Genomic DNA, 10,334 nt, shown 5'->3' on the forward strand with positions numbered 1-10,334 from the left:
ATGGGTAAGCACTATAATGGATCTTGCAGGAGAGCTAGGCCCAAGATAAGAATATGGCAGTGCATTCAAAAGGGTTGGAGAATTTGTACTAAAGCCTCTAGATGAGTTGTTCACAAAGGGGACAGGGTCAGTTTTCTTTAGAATTTTGGGTCCCCAACTTACAGCCTCTTACCGCTATCTTAAGAGGGCCTTGGCAACTGACAGACTTAAACAGGAAAGTCAGTACAATCCACCGTAATGGAATATGGGACCTAAACTCTAAAAGCTATCCCATTCCCTTTGACATCTCCACCAATATCCAAAGCACTTTTATTCTTGTGAATGCAAGGGACAATGATTCCTCATCTGGAACCTCACCCGCTCTGTAATTTTCTCTTCTAAGTCAACCTATAACTTAATTGCCAACAATCTTAACAACAACTCTGATAGTAGGCTAGAATCACATGTTTTAGTCATAGTTTGCACTCTAATTACTACATTTTACTTGTGTTTGAACTTAAATATTAGTGTATTGCACTTATTATGTTCTTTATGCCTTGTAGGAAGTGATTTCAAGTTAAAAAGACATTCAGGACCTAAATGGAACAAGTTAGAGCTTTGAAATCTGAGTAAAAACCCAAGGGATTGAACCGGGATCGCGTTTGAGAGTCAAGAGCAATGTTTGGATATAAAAATTCAAATAAAAACATCTCACTCTGGAAAACTTGTACTGCTGCGCCGAATGGGTGATGATGTCCAAATCCACTACTAAAAAGTAAATGGACACGGTCGCATGCAATATAATTTGCCCAACTATGAGTCGGGGTCGAATCCCACAGAGAACAATATGTAGGTGATTAGGCGTGTAAGAGAATTATCACTCATTATGCTAAGCCAAACACTTAGAATGGTTTTGAGAATATTTATAACTAAATGCGAAAGGAAAAACTAACTAGAAAGCAAATATAAGTTTATGTTAATTAACCTAGGGTAATAATTCTATATTAGTTTCTTCCGAAGACTAACAAGACTTCCTAATTGAACTATTCCTAAAATAATTAAGAGATTAAGCACACCCAAATATGGCTACAAGTAGTTCAATCCTATCCCTACGTAGAATCTATAAAATGAGGGTTAAAGTCTCAAGTTCTTGTTAATTAATCTTTCCCAACCCCGAATTATCTTTCCCAAAATTAATTTGAAGTAAATGGGTGAGTCCTAAGGTTAGCTAATCCATCTGGAAATATTAAAGAACAAAAATAATTAAAGAAATAATAACTCACTTCAATATAACTAAAAATCGTTCAATACATAAGCACAACAAGATATTTGATCCACACTTTAAATATGAATATTCCCATAAACAACATTAAAGTGTTAAAAAAATACTCACACTTAGATATATAATACAAAGCAAGAAAATGAAGAAATGAACATAAATGGGTGAGAAATTCTCAACCAAAAGCTTTAACCTTTCAAGACCCAAGTGTGTGTGCAATAACCCTAGCTTCCAAACTTGTCTTCTCTAGTCTAAAGACTGAAAAATAAGCCAAGGATCTTTTACCAATAAGCTAGGTCGTGTAATAAAGGGTTAGGGGCCAAAAATGTAAAATTACAGAAGTACCCAAAACTGATGCGCGATATTCGCATTTGCCAAGCTATGTACGCATTTGGGAACTATCACTTTACTTTTGACTATCACATTGGCGATAAAGACTTCGCATTTGTGAAGGTTGACTGTCTGGTTTGACTTCGCATTTGCGACCCTTTTTCCACATATGCGAATACTGCTTGACTGGGTTGACTTTGCATTTGTGATGTGTTAATCGCAATTACGATTGCTTCTATATTCGCATTTCCCACATTTATGTCGCAATTGCGACATCTAAGGCCATTTTCCAGATTTTCTTCTTTTCAACTTCTTTTTGACTCGTTTTCACTTGGTTTCGTCATGATCACTTCTAAATCACATAAAATCAATAAAATAGAAGAAAACAACATTAAACACATGATTTTATCACTTAAACATAGCAAATATCTAAGTTTAAAGACAAGATAAGTTGGTAAAATACCAACTTATCAAACCCCAAAACTTAAACTATTGCTTGTCCTCAAGCAATGAAAACGGTAAAATCTCCTTCCAAGTATTTTACTCAATAGTGCATTGTCTCGACCCCCAATCCCCCCTCCATGAATTGTCGCAACGGCACCTAGTCTCTATGACTAGGTAAGCCTAACAATTTGCGAAAATGAAATGAAAAACATGAAAATTTAACAACTAATAATAGCAGATATTTTAAATAAGCAATTGAGATGCCTCTCGACATATACAATAATCAACTCTCGAAATATACATAACACTCCCAAGATCCGGAACACCGTAAGTCACAAGCTTCTACAAATTTTTAATTGTTCTATATATCAGTGTCTATAGAAATAAGGGAATAATTAACATAAGGGGATAGAGGGGGACTCCGAGGTCTGCAGACACAACGTACCTTGAAGTCTCCTGAAAAGCAGCAATCACAAGTAAACTAGAGGCTGGTAGGAGGTACCTGGATCTGCACACGATAAACATGTGCAGGAGAGGTGTGAGTACACCACAACAGTACCCAGTAAGTGCCAAGCCTAACCTCGGTCGAGTAGTGACGAGGTCAAGTCAGGGCCCTACTGTATATATATAATAAAAACAAGGCAGAATGAAATATCGCTGTAAAATAAAGACCGAAATTTAACAAAAATGAAATCATAGAAAGGTAACAGCTCAGTACATAGAGATAACAACAAGTGATCTCCCGAGATACCGTCTCGTTGTCTCAAACGTAAATATACATGGGGATCTTTCGGAATACCGTTCCGTAGTCCCAAAGTAAATATAAAAGACGGGGGGATCTCCCAGAATATTGTTTCGTAGTCCCAAAGCAAATATGCTGGGGGATCTCCCAGAATACCGTTCCGTAGTCCCAAAGTAAATATGCATCTCAAATAACAAAAATAACGATTACAGCAAGAAAGCCTACAGTTTAGACTAAGTTCAAATCAAGGAAAAAGTAGGAAATTCATTAAACATGCTGCACAGAGTTCAGATAAACAATTAAGGTAAGTAGATATGCTATTCTAAGCTAACAAGATACAACACATACGTATAACTCAAATAAGAAGAAAATAGGTTATTACTTAGCAGAAATCGGGATTTACAACTGTTAGCCCGTGTACGTACTCGACACCTCACGTACACGGCATTAACATATCAAAAATAGTTACAAATCCTAAGGGGAGTTCCCCCACACAAGGTTAGGCAAGCCACTTACCTCGAACCAAACTCAAATCAATCCATAACAATGCTTTCCCACGAATATCCGACTCTGAATGACCCAAATCTAGCCAAATTAATTACATAACATAAATATAACTACAAGAAACTATTCTAGCTACTGAAATCAAAGTTAAAACTAGAAATTAGAAAATCGACCAAAAAAGTCTCCCCGGGCCCACATCTCAGAATCTTGGTAAAAGTCACAAAATATGAACACTCATTCACTCACGAGTTCCCTCGTACCAAATTTACTCAAATCCGATACCAAAATCTCGATCAAAACCCCAAAATTCGGCCTAAGAACTTTTCTCAAATTTTCCCCAAATTGCTAATTTAATAATGAAATTAAAGACACAATCATGGGAATTTACCAAAACTATGTAAGAATCACTTACCCCAAACACCCACATGATAATTCCTCCAAAAATTGCCTAATTCCAAGCTCTCAAGTCCAAATTGTGAAAAAATGATATAAACCCTCGATTTTGAACTTTTAAATCTGCCTAGGTGTGTTCTTCTTCGCGAACGCGGCATCACTTTCGCGAATGCGATGAACAATCATTTAATGATCCAATATTCATCCTTCGCGAATGCGAGGGACCTCTCGCGAATGCATGCCTTCCACTGGCTGACCCTACACGAATGTGGGACCCTCTTCGCGAACGCGTAGGCTTAATGCTAGAAGCTCCATCTGTCTATTTCCTCTATGCAAACACGAGGTCCATGTCGCGAACGCTTAGCCTCAAGGTTCCACATCTTTGCAAAAGAAGGAACCACATCGCGAACGCGAAGAAAAACTCAACTGTCCCCCCCCCCCCCCGATGCCTTACGCAAACGCGAGACCTCTCTCGCAAACGCGATGAAGAAAAAGTCTGCAATAAAACACCAGAAAATCTGCCAACTCCCAAAGTTCAAAAATGATCCGTTAAGCATTTGAAACTCACGTGAGGCCCCCGATACCTCAACCAAACATACCAACCAATCCTAAAACACCATACGGACTTAGTCGAGCCCTCAAATCACATCAAACAATGCTAAAATCACGAATCACCCTCCAATTCAAACTTAAAGAACTTGAAACTTCAAATTTCTACAACCGATGCCGAAACCTATCAAATCATGTCTGAATGACCTCAAATTTTGCACACAAGTCACATTAAACATTATGGACCTACTACAACTTTTGGAATCGGAATCCGACCCCGATATCAAAAGGTCCACTACCAGTCAAAATCTCTAAATATTCGACTTTCACCATTTCAAACCTAATTAAGCTACAGACCTCCAAAATACAATCCAAACATTCTCCTAAGCCCAATATCACCAAACGGAGCTAACAGAATCGATGGAACTCCATTCTAGAGTCGTCTTCACACAGTTCCGACTACAGTCCAAATCCTAAGACTTAAGTCTCCATTTAGGGACTAAGTGTCCCAAAACCCTCCAAAAATCAAAATGAAACCTCTCGGAAAGTCACATAAGCAGAAAAAGATACGGGGGAAGCAGTTAATAGGGGATTGGGGCTACAACTCTCAAAACGACCGGCCGAGATGTTACATCATCTCCCTGTTAAAATAATCGTTCGTCCTTGAACGAGCATAGAGAAATACCTGAAGTAGTGAAAAGATTGGGGTAACGGCTGCGCATATCCTGCTCGGTCTCCCAAGTCGCCTCATCGACCGGCTGACCCCTCCACTGAACCTTCACTGAAGCAATGTTATTTGACCTCAGCTTCCGAACCTGCTTGTCCAATATAGCCTCTGACTCCTCAACATAGGATAAATCTTTGTCCAACTAGACTGAACTAAAATTCAACATATGAGATGGATTGCCGTGATACTTCCGGAGCATCGAAACATGAAATACCAGATGAACTCCTGCTAGGCTGGGAGGTAAGGCAAGCTCATAAGAAACCTCCCCAACTCGCCGCAACACCTCAAAGGGACCAATAAACCTTGGGCTCAGTTTGTTATTCTTTCCGAACCTCATAACGCCCTTCATAGGCGAAACCGGAGCAAGACCCGTTCTCCAACCATAAATGCCACATCGCGAATCTTCTGGTTCGCATAACTCTTCTTTCTGGACTGGGTTGTGCGGAGTCTTCACCTTAACCTTCTCCAAGGCATTCTGAACCAAGTCTGTATCCAATAATCTGGCCTCGCTCAGATCGAACCAACCTACTGGGGATCAACACCGCCTACCATACAAAGCCTCATACGGTGCTATCTAAATGCCGGACTGATAACTGTTGTTGTAGACAAACTCCGCAAGGGGCAAGAACTGATCCGAAGAACCTCCAAACTCCATCACACCCGCACAGAGCATATCCTCTAAAATCTGAATAATGCGCTCGGACTGCTCGTCCGTCTGAGGTTGAAATATTGTGCTTAGCTCCACCCGAGTACCTAACCCCTACTATATGACCCCTTCAGAACCGTGATGTAAACTGCGTACCCCCGGTCAGAGCTGATAGATACCGGCACACCATGTAGTCTGATAATCTCATGGATATAAACTCGAGCCAGCTGCTCGGAAGAACATGTACTTATCACAGGAATGAAATGAGCTGACTTGGTCAGCCTATCTATAATCACCCAAACTATATCAAACTTCTTTTGAGTCCATGGGAGTCCAACAACGAAATCTATAGTGATTGGCTCCCATTTCCACTCCGGAATATCTAACTTTTGAATCAACCCATCCGACCCCTGATGCTCATACTTCACTTGCTAGCAATTTAGACACCGACTATGTATTCTACTATGTCCTCCTTCATTCTGTGCCACCAATAATGCTGCCTCAAGTCTTGATACATTTTTGTGGCACCCGGGTGAATGGAGTACCGTGAGCTATGAGCCTCCTGAAGAATCAACTCACGTATTCCGTCTACATTAGGCACACATAGCCTGCCCTACATCCTCAATGCACCATCTTCTCCAATAGTGACATCCTTAGCATCATTGTGCTGAACCGTGTCCTTAAGGACGAGTAGATGGGGGTCATCATAATGACGCTCCCTGATACGATGATAAAGAGAAGACTGGGAGACCACACAAGCCAAAACTCGACTCGGCTCAAAAATATCCAATTTAACAAACTGGTTGGCTAAGGCCTGAACATCTAGTGCTAATGGCCTCTCTGCTACTGGCAAATATGCTAAGCTCCCCAAACTTCCCGACCTGCGATTCAAGGCATCATCCACCATATTGGACTTCCTGAGATGGTATAGAATAGTGATATCATAATCCTTAAGTAGTTCTAACCACCTCCGCTGACGCAAGTTAAGATCCTTCTGCTTGAACAGATGCTACAAACTCCGGTGATCAGTGTAGATCTCACAAGGGACACCATACAAATAGTGCCTCCAAATCTTTAAGGCATGAACAATTGTTGCTAACTCAAGGTCGTGGACATGATAGTTACTTTCATGCACCTTTAGCTGTCTGGACGCGTAGTCAATCACCCTACAATCCTGCATTAACACCGCGCCGAGACCAATTCGCGACGCATCACAATAAATAGTATAAGAACCCAAACCTGTAGGCAATACCAATATTGGGGCTGTAGTCAAAGCTGTCTTGAGTTTGTGAAAGCTCTCCTCACACTTCTCTGTCCACCTGAACGGAGCACCCTTCTGGGTCAGCCTGGTCATAGGTGCTGTAATATATGAGAATCCCTCAATAAATCGATGGTAATACCCCCCCAAACCAAGGAAGCTCTAGATCTCTATAGTTGAGGACGGTTTGAGCCAACTTTGCACTATTTCCACCTACTTCAGGTCCACCTTAATCCCTTCACTCGACACTACGTGACCCAAAAATGCCACGGAATCTAACAAGAACTCACATTTTGAGAACTTTGCATATAATTTCTTTTCTCTTAAGGTCTGAAGCATTGTCCTCAGGCGGTGCTCATGATCCTCCTAACCCCTGGAGTACACTAGAATTTCGTCAATAAAGACAATGATGAATGAGTCAAGATAGGGCCGAAATACACTATACATCAAATGCATAAATTCTGCTAGGGCATTGGTAAGCCCAAATGACATCACAAGGAACTCGTAATGACCATACTGAGTCCTAAAAGCAGTATTCGGTATGTCTGGCTCCCGAATCTTCAACTGATAATAACCTGAACGCAAGTCAATCTTGGAAAACACTCTTGCACCTTGTAACTGATGAAATAGGTCATCAATACGAGGTAAAGGATACATGTTCTTCACTGTGACCTTGTTCAACTGGCGATAATTAATGCACATACGCGTAGAACCATTTTTTTCTTCACAAACAAGACAGGAGCACCCCAAGGTGACACACTGGCCGAATGAAGCCCTTATCTAGTAATTCCTGTAACTATTCCTTCAACTCAGGAGGGGCCATACGATATGGAGAAATAGATATGGGTTGAGTGCCCGGCAACAAATCAATGCCAAAATCAATATCTCTATCGGGCGGCATGCTCGAAAGATCAGCTGGAAAAACATCTTGAAAGTCCCTCACTACTAGAACTGACTCAACTATAGGGTATCAATACTGACATCTCTCACATAAGCTAGATATACGTCACACCTCTTCTCAACCATTAATTGAGCTTTAAGAAATGAAATAACTCTACTGAGAGTGTAATCTAAGGTACCCCTCCACTCTAATTGCGGTAAACCTAGCATAGATAGTATCACAGTCTTGGCATGACAATCAAGAATAACATAATGGGGCGACAACCGGTCCATGCCCAAGATGACATCAAAGTCTACCATGTTAAGCAATAATAAATCGACTCTGGTCTAAAAACCACTAAGAGCAATCACACACGACTAATACACGCAGTCCACAACAAGAGAATCTCCCATATGAGTAGACACATAAATAGGGAAACTTAAAGAATCTCGAGATACACCCAAATGCGGGGCAAAATAAAATGACACGTAGGAATACATGGAGCCTGGATCGAATAGAACCGATGCATCTCTATGGAAGACCGGAACAATACATGTAATGATAAAGTCGGAAGAAACTACCTCTGTACGAGTAGGAAGGGAATAGTATCTGGCCTGGCCTCCCCCTCTAGGGCGACCTATACCTCCCTAACTCCCACCTCAAGCTGGCTGAGTAGGTGGAGTGGCAACTGGTGCTGGAATTATAGCCTGAGGACCTTGTGAAGCATGTTGTGGCTGGGAAGTCTGTGGAGGTGCACCCCTTCTAAGTCTGGAGCAATCCTTCACCATATGACGAGTGTCGCCATACTTAAAACAAGCTCTAGGAGGGCGTGGCTGTTGTGGCTAACTCAGTCCGGGTCTGCTGGACTGACTACTAAAAGCACCCAATGCCGGAGGCACACTAGATACTGGAGGTGCATAATAAGGCTCCTGAGGCCTAAAAGGGGCTGGAACATCACTGGCGGCTGGAAGAGCTGAATGAACAAGGCGACTCACATAGCCCCTACCATGTCAAACTGTAGCTGGGGCACGAATGCCAAAATAATGGCTAGACTCTCGAGACCTCTTGGCCTCTCTCTCCTCTCTCTCGCATACCCTCTACTCTCCTAGCAATACTCACAACTTGCTAATACGAGATATCCTTCTCTAAATCCCGGGCCATGCTAGTACTGATGCTGGGATGGAGCCCCTCTATAAACCGACGGACCCTCTTTCAAACTGTAGAAATCAAGGTCGGTGCATGCCTATCCAAGTTACTGAAACGAACTGCATACTTTGAAACAATCATAGCACCCTGGCGCAACTGCGCAAACTATGCGCGCCATGCATCCCAGAGGCTCTGAGGGACATACTCTCCCAAAAACATGTCCAAGAACTGAGTCCATGTAAGTAAAGCTGCCTCAGCCGGACTGTCCAACTCATAAATACGCCACCAATGATAGGCTGCTCCTCTAAGCTGAAACGCAGTGAAAGAAACCCCACTCGACTCTGCTATGCCCATAGTACGGAGGATACAGTGGCACTCCTCCAGAAAATCCATGAGCATCCTCTAACGCTAGGCCACTAAATGTAGGAGAGTCGTACTTCTTGTACCTTTCGAGCCTACCATCGGGTTGAACTAGGGCTACAGGTGCACCGGTATAACCTCTAGAATCTGATCAACCTAAACCCACTGCTCTAGGGTGCGGGCAACGGGAGTCTGTGCTCCTCCCCTGGCCTGAGATATGGATGGAGCAAGGGGAATCAACCCTTCTTGAGCTAGAGTACCGAACATGCTCAGGAACTGTGCAAGGGTCTCTTGAAGAGCTGGTGTAGTAGTAGTTGGCGTCTCCGGTTCCTGAGATCCGATTGGAGCTACTATTGACTCCTTTGTAGCAGCTCGCTCGGGTGCTCTGGCTACACTACGTGGGCGTCCTCGGCCCTGGCCTCTGGCGGCTCTAGTAAGGGGTGCGAGTGCATGTCATCTTCGGCTACGCGTGTTCTCACCATAAGTGAGAGAATAGAAGACAAAAGTTTAGAATTTTGAAGTTAACAATTTCGCACGACAAAGAATCTAAAGAAGTGAAATTTTTCCTAACAGTTACATAGCCCCCCGAAGATAAGTACAAACGTCACTGTACCGATTTGCGAGACTCTAATAAACCGGCTTGTGACTCACGACATCTATGAACCTAGAGCTCTGATACCAACTTGTCACGACCTCTAATTCTCCCTCTATGAATTGCCGTGACACCACCTAATTTTTACGACTAGGTAAGCCTAACACTTTGTAGAAATGAAATGAAAAATATGAAAATTTAACAACTAACAGTAGCAGATATTTTAAATAAGCAATTGAGATACCGCTCGACATATACAATAATTAGCTCTCGAAATATACATAACACTCCCAAGACCCGGAACACTGTAAGTCACAAGCTTCTATGAATTTCTAACTATTTTATACATCAGTGTCTGTAGAAATAAGGGAAGAATTAATAAGGGGACAGAGAGGGACTCTGATGTCTGTGGATGCGGGCAGATGTACCTTGAAGTATCCTGAAAAGCATCAATCGTGCAACTAAACTCGATGCTGTAGGAGGTACCTGGATCTGCACACGATAA

Source organism: Nicotiana sylvestris, chromosome 6, assembly GCF_000393655.2.
Source record: "Nicotiana sylvestris chromosome 6, ASM39365v2, whole genome shotgun sequence".
Lineage (NCBI taxonomy): Eukaryota > Viridiplantae > Streptophyta > Magnoliopsida > Solanales > Solanaceae > Nicotiana > Nicotiana sylvestris.